At 44.2% G+C, this 10227-nt stretch overlaps 1 protein-coding gene across 1 annotated transcript in view; it reads left to right on the forward strand.

Moving 5' to 3' along the window:
- Positions 1–10227, forward strand: part of VRTN (vertebrae development associated) — a 72268-nt gene that overhangs the window by 48317 nt on the left and 13724 nt on the right. The window contains exon 2 of the mRNA XM_011981516.1: positions 3277–3438. The gene's annotated coding sequence lies outside the window, so the exon portion shown is untranslated. The remainder of the gene's footprint in view (positions 1–3276; positions 3439–10227) is intronic.

The following is a 10227-nucleotide window of genomic DNA, read 5'->3' on the forward strand; positions in this document are numbered from 1 at the left end:
GTGGCGCGATCTCTGCTCACTGCAAGCTCCACCTCCCGGGTTTACACCATTCTCCTGCCTCAGCATCCTGAGTAGCTGGGACTACAGGCGCCCGCCACTGCACCCAGCTAATTTTTTGTATTTTTAGTAGAGATGGGATTTCACCATGGTCTCGATCTCCTGACCTCGTGATCCGCCTGCCTTGGTCTCCCAAAGTGCTGGGATTACAGGTGTGAGCCACTGCTCCTGGCCTTATAGGGGTATTTCTTTATAAATGATATGTATGCACTAATATATTATGTGCCTTGTAAAACACAAATGTAGAAATGGAAAAGAATGAAAGAAAATATATAATCTACATGGAAGTTCTTCTGAGAATCATCTTGCATACTCCCAGGTACATGCAGCCCACCTCTGAGCTCCTTGGTACAGAGGGTGGGTCTGTGGATTGGATTCTGGCAGTAGACACTAGTAGCAGTCTTCACATCACCATTGAATAACTTGAAGAATACAAAGACAAAGAATATGATTCCTGCCTTCAAAGAAATCTAGTAGTGGAGACCTGCATCCAAATAACCATAACACAAAGGCCAGGCGCAGTGGCTCACATCTGTAATCCCAGCATTTTGGGAGGCTGAGGAAGGTGGATCACTTGAGGTCAGAAGTTTGAGACCAGCCTGGTCAACATGGTGAAACCTTGTCTCTACTAAAAATACAAAATTAGCTGGGTGTGGTGGTGCATGCCTGTAATCCCAGCTACTAGGGAGGCTGAGACAGGAGAATTACTTGAACCTGGTAGGCGGAGGGTGCAGTGAGCTGACATCATGCCACTGCACTCCGGTCTGGGTGACAGAGCAAGAAAGAACAACCATAACCGGATAATAGAATATGGAAAACCATGTAGCAAACGCGTCCAATAACCCTCAGTGGAGATCCAAAGCATGACACAGAAAAAGCAATTCAGTGACAGTAGGTCTAGAGGTGTCAACATAAATGTGGTCCAAGTGCGTACCTCTGATTGGCTAGTTTGATCTAATCACTATTTTAAAATATGACTAATATTAATTGAGCGTTTTGAGTATGGTAGTCACTGTACTAAATGCCTGACTTGTATTTCTTCATTTAATCCTTATCACAGTCCTGTAAAGAACTTATATTATTCTATCAACATTTTACAGATGAGGGAATTAAGGCTCAGAGAGGTTAACTGGTTCATGCAGTACAGCTGGGATTTAAACCCATGTTTATTCAACTCTAAAGCCAGTGATTTTCATTGCCATTCTATACAGGCTCAGAAATTTTCAATATAGGTGGCCTTAAGCAGTTTCTCCCCTTTTACAGATGTTCTATTTTTTTTTTTTTTTTTGTGAGACAGGGTCTTGCTCTGTTGCCCAGGCTGAAGTGCAGTGGTGTGGTCTTGGCTTACTGCAACCTCCACCTCTTAGGTTCAAGCAATTCTCCTGCCATAGCTCCCCAAGTAGCTGGGATTACAGACATGAACCACCAGGCCCAGCTAATTTTTGTATCTTTAGTAGAGATGGGGTTTCACCATGTTGACCAGGCTGGTTTCAAACTTCTGACCTCAAGCGATCTGCCTGCCTCAGCTTCCCAAAGTGCTGGTATTACAGGTGTGAGCCACTGCGCCCAGCCTCAGATCTTCTTTATTTACAAAAAGAATGCATTCTTATGGCAAAAATGCAAACAAAACTGAAGTGTGCAAGGTAAAAAAGCTGGCCAGGTGCGGTGGCTCACACCTGTAATCCCAGCACTTTGGGAGGCAGAGGCAGGCAGATCACCTGAGGTCGGGAGTTTGAGACCAGTCTGGTGAACATGATGAAACCCCGTCTCTATTAAAAATACAAAATTAGCTGGGCATGGTGGTGCATGCCTGTAATCCCAGCTACTCGTGAGGCTGAGGCAGGAGAATTGCTTGAACCTGGGAGGCAGAGGTTGCGGTTAGCCGAGATTCCACCATTGCACTCCAGCCTGGGCAACAAGAGTGCAACTCTGTCTCCAAAACAAAAAAAAAAACAGCCTCTTTCCACAAACCTCCTCTCCAGGGTTTTCCATTAGTTTGCTCCATTTATAGTCTTCCAGACTTCTTTCTACTCACTAAATACACACACACACACACGTATATAGTAGATAGATTTTTGCAAAAGTGGATTCATAAGATTTATTTAACTCTGAAATCCCACTTTAATTTGGCTATATTTCTGGGTTAGTTCCCATAGATCTATTCACACATCAGTAGTGGGTAATATAATTGACTTAAAATGTTCCCTTCTGGTGAATCACTTGAACCCGGGAGGCGGGGGTTGCGGTGAGCCGAGATCGCGCCATTGCACTCCAATGTGGGCAACGAGAGCGAAACTCCATCTCAAAAAAAAAAAAAGTTTCCTCTTGGTAATTCTTTTCACTGTTTTCCTCTAGGTGACTCTAGAAGATTGTCCTTTTTCTTTCTCTCCTCTTTTTCTCCTCTCTTCTTACCCCTTTGGCTTTAGATCTTATCTAGATGTTAACAACTCCCACACTTATTTCACTCTTACCTGAACATTTTGTAATCTTCTGTATTTTGAATTTACTTTGAGCTGGGTTTATGCCTATTCAGAACATACTGTCCTTGAAGCATGTATTTTTGTATTTGCTTGTACTGATGAAAAGAAACTCTGGGCCAGGTGCGATGCCTCTCATCCCAGCACTTTAAGAGACTGAGGTGGGTGGATTACTTGAGGTCAGGAGTTTGAGACTAGTCAGTGAACATGGTGAGACCCCGTCTCTACTAAAAATACAAAAATTAGCTGGGCATGGTGGCACATGACTGTAGTCCCAGCTACTTGGGAGGCTGAGGCAGGAGAATTGCTTGAACCTGGGAGGGAGGCGGAGGTTGTAATGAGCTGAGATCGTGCCACTTTAGTCTAGCTGGGTGACAGAGTGAGACCCTGTCTCAAAAAAAAGAAAAAAAAAAAAAAGAAACTCTGGAAGGAAACTAATAAAGGTGGTTGCCTGTGTGTGGTAATGGGGGATGAAAGGAGTTGGGAGTAAACTAAGCCCAAAGATACCAGGCCTGAGAGGAAGAGCAGGGTGATTGGGAGATCCTGAGTTTGGCCTTGTAGTCTTGTTTCCTCTTCATGGATGAAATAGAGAGGGCTGAAGAAATGCAACAAACTTGGAGGGGGAGGACCACAAGCCCTGGAAACTGCTTCAGGGCCAGCTGTTCCCCTAGTGGGTACCTGTGCCTGTTTCCTTGGGGTGGGAGAAGGGCTGAGTTATTGACAAACCTTCTTCCCTCGCCAGGTAAGTTTCCTGAGGACAGCTGCTCTGTGAAGCCCATTGCCCCAAGGGCACCTATCAAAGACCCTGCAAACAAGCAGATGGTAATCCAGATGACCGATGACATTGCCCATCCCCGGTACCTGGGCTGCCTGCTTTTCCCCGAAGTGGGAGCCTGGCTTGCAGGCAAGTGTCCTTCCCCCTTGCTCCTTTAAAGTGATACTTCACTCCTCAAAGAAAATCTTTCATCTTTTTATTGTAATAGTTACTAAACACACCCAAAATGAAAAATGGTATAATGAACCACTCAGAATAAACAGTATAATGAACTCCTGATCCGAAAAGTATCACATTGTGCCATATATATTCTTTTTTTTCCTGATTAAAAAAAATCAAATCCCTGATGTTTTATTCCTAAATTCTCAAATGTATGTCTAAAAGGTTAGAACATTTTCATATGTAACCATCATACTGTTCTCACTCTTAACAAGTTTAACATTAACTGCTTCTTATACTCTAATATCCAATCTATACCCACTCCTAACAAATTTCACATTAATTGCTTCTTATACTCTAATATCCAATCTATACTCACACTTACCCCTAAGTGAAATGACTTACAGCCGTGCATAATGTTAGATTGGAGTTGCAAATGACCAGAGAAGCCAGCATCAGCCTGACAGCCCTCTTAGCACAGATCTCTGAGAACCACCAGTACCCAAGAGTGAGGGGCTCAAGAAATACTTCTTCCTTTCCACAGTAATAGCAAGTCATGGTAGCTCTCATTATGAGCTCTTACCATTGAGAACTTGCTATGCACCTTTCTGTGCTGACTGGAAGACTGCATTCACTCTTTGTGTGTCTTCCACAGAGCTGAGTATAATGCCTACACAGAGTAGATGTTTAACAAATGGTAATTTGTTTTTTGTTTTAGAGATAGAATCTTGCTCTGTTGCCCAGGCTGGAGTGGAGTGGCACAATCACAGCTCACTGAAGCCTCAAACTCCTAGGCTCTAGTGATCCTCCCGCTTCAGCCTCCTGAGTAGCTTGGACTATAGTTGCATGCCATCACATTCAGCTAATTATTTTTATTTATTTATTTTTATTTTTGAGATGGAGTCTCACTCTGTTGCCCAGGCTGGAGTGCAGTGGCATGATGTCAGCTCACTGCAACCTCCGCCTCCTGGGTTCAAGCAATTCTTGTGCTTCAGCCTCCTGAGTAGCTGGGACTACAGGTGTGAGCCACCATGCCCGGCTAATTTTTAGATTTTTAGTAGAGATGAGGTTTCACCATGTTGGCCAGGTTGCTTTCGAACTCCTGACCTCAGGTGATCTCCCTGACTTGGACTCCCAAAGTGCTGGGATTACAAGAGTGAGCCACCATGCCCAGCCATTTGTTTCTTTTCTTTTCTTTTTTTTTGAGACAGGGTCTTACTAGGGTGCCCAGGTTGACTTTGAACCCCGGGCCTCAAGTGTTCCTCTTGCTTCAGATCCTCCTAGCTTCAGCAGCTAGGATTACAGGTATGAACCACTAATTGTAATTTGAATTGACAATCATATTTCCCTGGTTTTATTTCCTCAGGGACAAGTAGTGATATGGCTGTTTTATCAGATCATTTCATTGACCCTGTAAAGTAGATATCACTTGCCCCATTTCACAGATGAGGAAACTGAGGGTCAGGCTTGTTTAAAGTTCCATAACTAGGAAGTAGGGGAGCTGAGATTCAATTCTGGTTGCTCTGACTCCAGAGTCTGAGTGGTCACCCACCTCTTGGTAATCACCAAGGGACTCTGGTCGGGGAGTAAAGGTCTCAGTCCTGGTTAGAGGCAAAGAGAGGGTAAAGGAGAAGGGTGGAGGAGGGGGAGAAAAAAAGGAAGGAGAAAGAAAGAACAAAAGAAAAAGAAACCAGGGCCGGGCACGGTGGCTCAAGCCTGTAATCCTAGCACTTTGGGAGGCCGAGATGGGCGGATCACAAGGTCAGGAGATCGAGACTAACCTGGCTAACACGGTGAAACCCCATCTCTACTAAAAAATACAAAAAACTAGGGGGGCGAGGTGGCAGGCGCCTGTAGTCCCAGCTACTTGGGAGGCTGAGGCAGGAGAATGGCGTAAACCCAGGAGGCGGAGCTTGCCGTGAGCTGAGATCTGGCCACTGCACCCCAGCCTGGGCGACAGAGCGAGACTCCATCTCAAAAAAAAAAAAGAAAACAAAAAAAACCAGGGTGGGCATGGTGACTCATGTCTCTAATCCCAACAGTTTGGGGGCCAAGGTGGTGGGAGGATCACTTGAGCCCAGGAGTTCTAGACCAGCCTGGGAAAAATAGTGAGACACCATCTCTACAAAACATAAGAAAAAAATTCACTGGGCATGGTGGCACATGCCTGTAGTCCCAGCTACTTGGGAGGCTGAGGTGGAAGGATCGATTGAGCCCAGGATTTTGAGGCTGCAGTGAGCTATGATTGCACTACTGCATTCCAGCCTGGGTAACAGAGCAAGACCCTGTCTCAAAAAAAAGAAAATAAAAGAAGCTAGGAGAATATGATGTCATGAAAGTAAGACTAGAAGCAATTGGATTTAAGGCCTTTGTGTATAGTGAATACAATAGGTTGCAGAACGAATGAGAAGCCTTTTCTTTTTTTTGAGATGGAGTCTCACTCTGTTGCCCACGCTGGAGTGCAGTGGCACAATCTCGGCTCACTGCAACCTCTGCCTCCTGGGTCCAAGCAATTCTCTTGCCTCAGCCTTCCCAATAGCTGGGAATACAGGTGTGTGCCACCACACCCAACTGATTTTTGTATTTTTAGTAGACACAGGGTTTCACCATATTGGTCAGGCTGGTCTTGAACTCCTGACAGGTGATCCGCCTACCTTGGCCTCCCAAAGTGCTGGGATTACAGGCGTGAGCCACCACGCCCGGCCTACAGATGGATGAATTCTTTAAATCTCTGTAGAAAGAAGGTGAGTAGGGAAAGAGTAACTGAATAGCAGCACTGTTTACTGAGCATTTCATGATTAGACCTGTGCTAAGAATTTCACAGTTTTTCCATTTAATCCTCACAGCAACCTCTCTGGGGTTGTTACCATCATTTTCTAAGTGAGAAATTAGATCTGGGGAGGCCAGGTAATTTGCCCCGTGTCGCACGGAGCAGAGCTGGAATACTGACCCTGTCATACTCCAAAATTTAGACTCTTCACCACCCAATCAATGTCCTACTCAACACAGGACTTGCTTTTAATAGCTGATGCAAGTTCAGGTGAACCACCACTTACACAACGCCTGGAAAGCTGTCCATTTAAACATAAACATGGTTAATTACTTCTCTTATTATTTAAAGGAAGCTTTTCTATTGTGTATCTCTTTATTTATTTATTTATTTATTTATTTTGAGACAGAGTTTTGCTCTTGTTGCCCAGGCTGGAGTACAATGGCACCTTCTTGGTTCACTGCAACCTCCGCTTCCCGGGTTCAAGTGATTCTCCTGCCTCAGCCTCCAGGCTAGCTGGGATTACAGGCGCCCAGCACCATGCCCAGCTAGTTTTTGTATTTTTAGTAGAGATGGGCTTTCACCATGTTGGCCAGGCTGGTCTCGAACTCCTGACCTCAGGTGATCCACATGCCTTGGCCTCCCAAAGTGCTGGGATTACAGGCGTGAGCCACCACACCTGGCCGCATGTCTCTTTATAAGTGAAGGATTACCCCCAACTCCTCTGCTTCTGAAATCTGAATTTGGTTCAAAGCAAGTAACTAAAGATGTCTACTTGTGGAAGCTGGTTTAGTTATTGCTGGGAAACTGGGATTTTGGTGTTTGAACACCTTAATAACCAGGCCCTTAATTTTGTGACATCTCATCTTGACAGTTTAAATAAAAGGAAATTAAAATTTACCAAATCCAAAATCCATTAAAGAAAAGACAGATATGTCAGTCTAGGAGTTTGAGATCAGCCTGGGTGTGGTATGCTCCTGCTCCTCAGGAGGCAGAGGCAGAGGCAGAAGAATCCCTTGAACTCAGGAGTTCGAGGCTGCAATGAGCTGTGATTACACTAGTGCACTCCAGCCTGGGTGACAGAGCAAGACTTTGCTTCGGAAAAAAAAAAAAAAGAGACAAGACAGATTTGTACCATATCTGTTTGGACTGTGGTTCAAAGTCCAACTAGGAACCACAAATTCAGAAAAAATATTTCTAATTCCCGTCATCAACCAAGGACTGTCTTAATATATCCTACATTTATTTCTGAGGGCTTGTGCAAAATAAAACTATGTATGTATGTGTATGTACATGTATATGTACATACATATGCACACACACACATACAAATGTGTATATATGTATACGTGTGTATATGTGCATACACATGTGAATGTATTTGTGTATGTATGTGCATATATGTGTACATATATATACACACTATACAAAGCTCTGACAAATCAATAAGAAAAAGGGCTATAATCCAATAGCAAAATGGGCATAGGATATTCAAAAGAAAAAACATAAATGGCTTTTTTTTTTTTCCTTGAGACAGGGTCTCACTCTGTCACGCAGACTGGATTGCAGTGGTGTAATCATAGCTCACTACAACCTTGAACTCCTCAGCCTCCCAAGTATTTGGGACCACAGGCGCATGCCACTACACCTGGCTAATTGTTTCTTTTTTACTTTTGTGGAGACAGGGTCTCACTGTCTTGCTCAGGCTGGTGTTGAACTCCTGGGCTCAAGTCCTCCTGCCTTGACATCCCAAAGTTCTGGGATTACAGGTGTGAGCCACCACACCAGTCTAAAAGGCTCTTACATATATGAAAAATGCTCTTTTATCATAATTAAAAAATGTAAATTAAAACTATACTGAGAAAAACAACAACAACAAAAAGCTATACTGAGGGAATAATTTTTCACTTATGATTGGCAAAGATTATAAAACCCTTTGATAACACATTATACTGACAGGGTGGGGAAATTGTACTCTCATACTGTTTTTGGGAAAGAAATTTGGTATAACTTTTTTTTTTTTGAGACAGAATCTTGCTCTGGAGTCATGCTGGAGTGCAGTGGTGCGATCTTGGCTAACTGCAAACTCTACCTTCCAGGTTCAAGCGATTCCCCTGCTTCAATCGTCCGAGTGGCTGGGATTACAGGCACATGCCACCATACCCAGCTAATTTTTGTAATTTTTGTAGAGACAGAGTTTCACCATGTTGGCCAGGCTGATCTCAAACTCCTGACCTCAGGTGATCCATCCGCCTCAGCCTCCCAAAGTACTGGGATTAGAGGTGTGAACCACCGTGCCTGGCTGGCCTGGTATAACTTCTAAGTGGGGAAATTTGCAAGATCTATACAAATTACTATTACACATACAATTTGAAGGTACAGCTATACTTGTACATGTGGAAAATTATGCATGTACAAGCTTACCCACCGTAGCGGGGTTTAATCAGCACAAGATGGAAATGACCTTCATGTTCATCAGAAGACTGGATCCATAAAGCACACCCATGCATTACATGGAGTTCATGCTATCTCTGCTAAAATAGAAGCCACCAGCCACATGTGGCTGTGCAGTATTTGAAATGTGGCTAATCCCAATTGAGATGTGCTTTAAGTGTAAAATGCATGCCAGATTTTGAAGACTTGGTATAAAAAAGGAATGTAAAACTTCTCATTAATAATTTTTTTTTTTTGTTTTAAAGATGGAGTCTCACTCTGTCACCAGGTTGGAGTACAGTGGCGTGATCTTGGCTCACTGCAACCTCCGCCTCCCAGGTTCAAGTGATTCTCCTGCCTCAGCCTCCCGAGTAGCTGGGATTACAGGCATGCACCACCACGCCTGGCTAATTTTTTGTATTTTTAGTAGAGACGGGGTTTCACCATGTTGGCCAGGCTGGTCTCAAACTCCTGACCTCAAGTGATCCACCAACCTCAGCCTCCCAAAGTACTGGGATTACAGGTGTTAACCACTGCGCCTGGCAAAATGATATTTCGATATTGAGTTCCTGTCAAAATGGTATATTGTTTTAAAAGAAAATGAATTGTTAATTCATTGCCAATACCTTGGCTCATGCTTGTAATTCCAGTACTTTGGGAGGCTGAGGCGGGAGGATCACGTAAATCCAGGAGTTTGAAACTAGCCTCAGCAATATAGGAAGATCTCATCCCTAGAAAAAATAAAAAAAATTAGCCAGGCAAGGTGGTGTGCACCTTGTGGTCCCAGCCACCTAGGAAGCTGGGGAAGGAGGATAACTTAAGCCCCAGAAGTCGAGGCTGCAGGGAACTGTGTTGAAGCCACTGCACTCCAGCCTGGATGACAGAGTAAGACACTCTTAACAACAAAGACACACTAACTTCACCTTTTCCTTTTAACCTTTTTTTTTTTTTGAGATGAAGTCTTGCTCTGTTGCCCAGGCTGGGGTGCAATGGCACGATCTCGGCTCACTGCAACCTCTGCCTCCTGGGTTCAAGTGATTCTCCTGTCTCAGCCTCCCCAGTAGCTGGGATTACAGACGTGTGCCACCACGCCTGGCTTCTTTTTTTTTTTTTTGTATTTTTGTAGATGCGGGTTTCACATGTTGGCCAGGCTGGTCTTGAACTCCTGACCTCAAGCAATCCACCCACCTCAGCCTCCCAAAGTGCTAGGATTGCAGGTGTGAGCCACCATACCCGGCCTCCTTTTAACTTTAAAAAATGTGTTTACTGGCTGGGCGTGGTAGCTCATGCCTAGAATCCTAGCATTTGGGGAGGCCAAAGGAGGAGGATCACTTGAACCCAGGAGTTCAAAACCAGCCTGGACAGCACAGCAAGACTCTGGTTTCTACAAAAAATAAAAAAAAAATTAGCCAGGTGTGGTGGTGCCCACCTGTGGTCCCAGCCAGTTGGAGAAGTTGAGATGGGAGGATTGCTTGATCAAGGTCAAAGCTGCAGTGAGCCATGATCATGCCACTGCACTGCAGCCTTGACAGAGCAAGACTATATTTAAAAAAAAA

This window comes from Mandrillus leucophaeus, unplaced genomic scaffold (genome assembly GCF_000951045.1).
Source record: "Mandrillus leucophaeus isolate KB7577 unplaced genomic scaffold, Mleu.le_1.0 Scaffold228, whole genome shotgun sequence".
NCBI classification, from domain to species: domain Eukaryota; kingdom Metazoa; phylum Chordata; class Mammalia; order Primates; family Cercopithecidae; genus Mandrillus; species Mandrillus leucophaeus.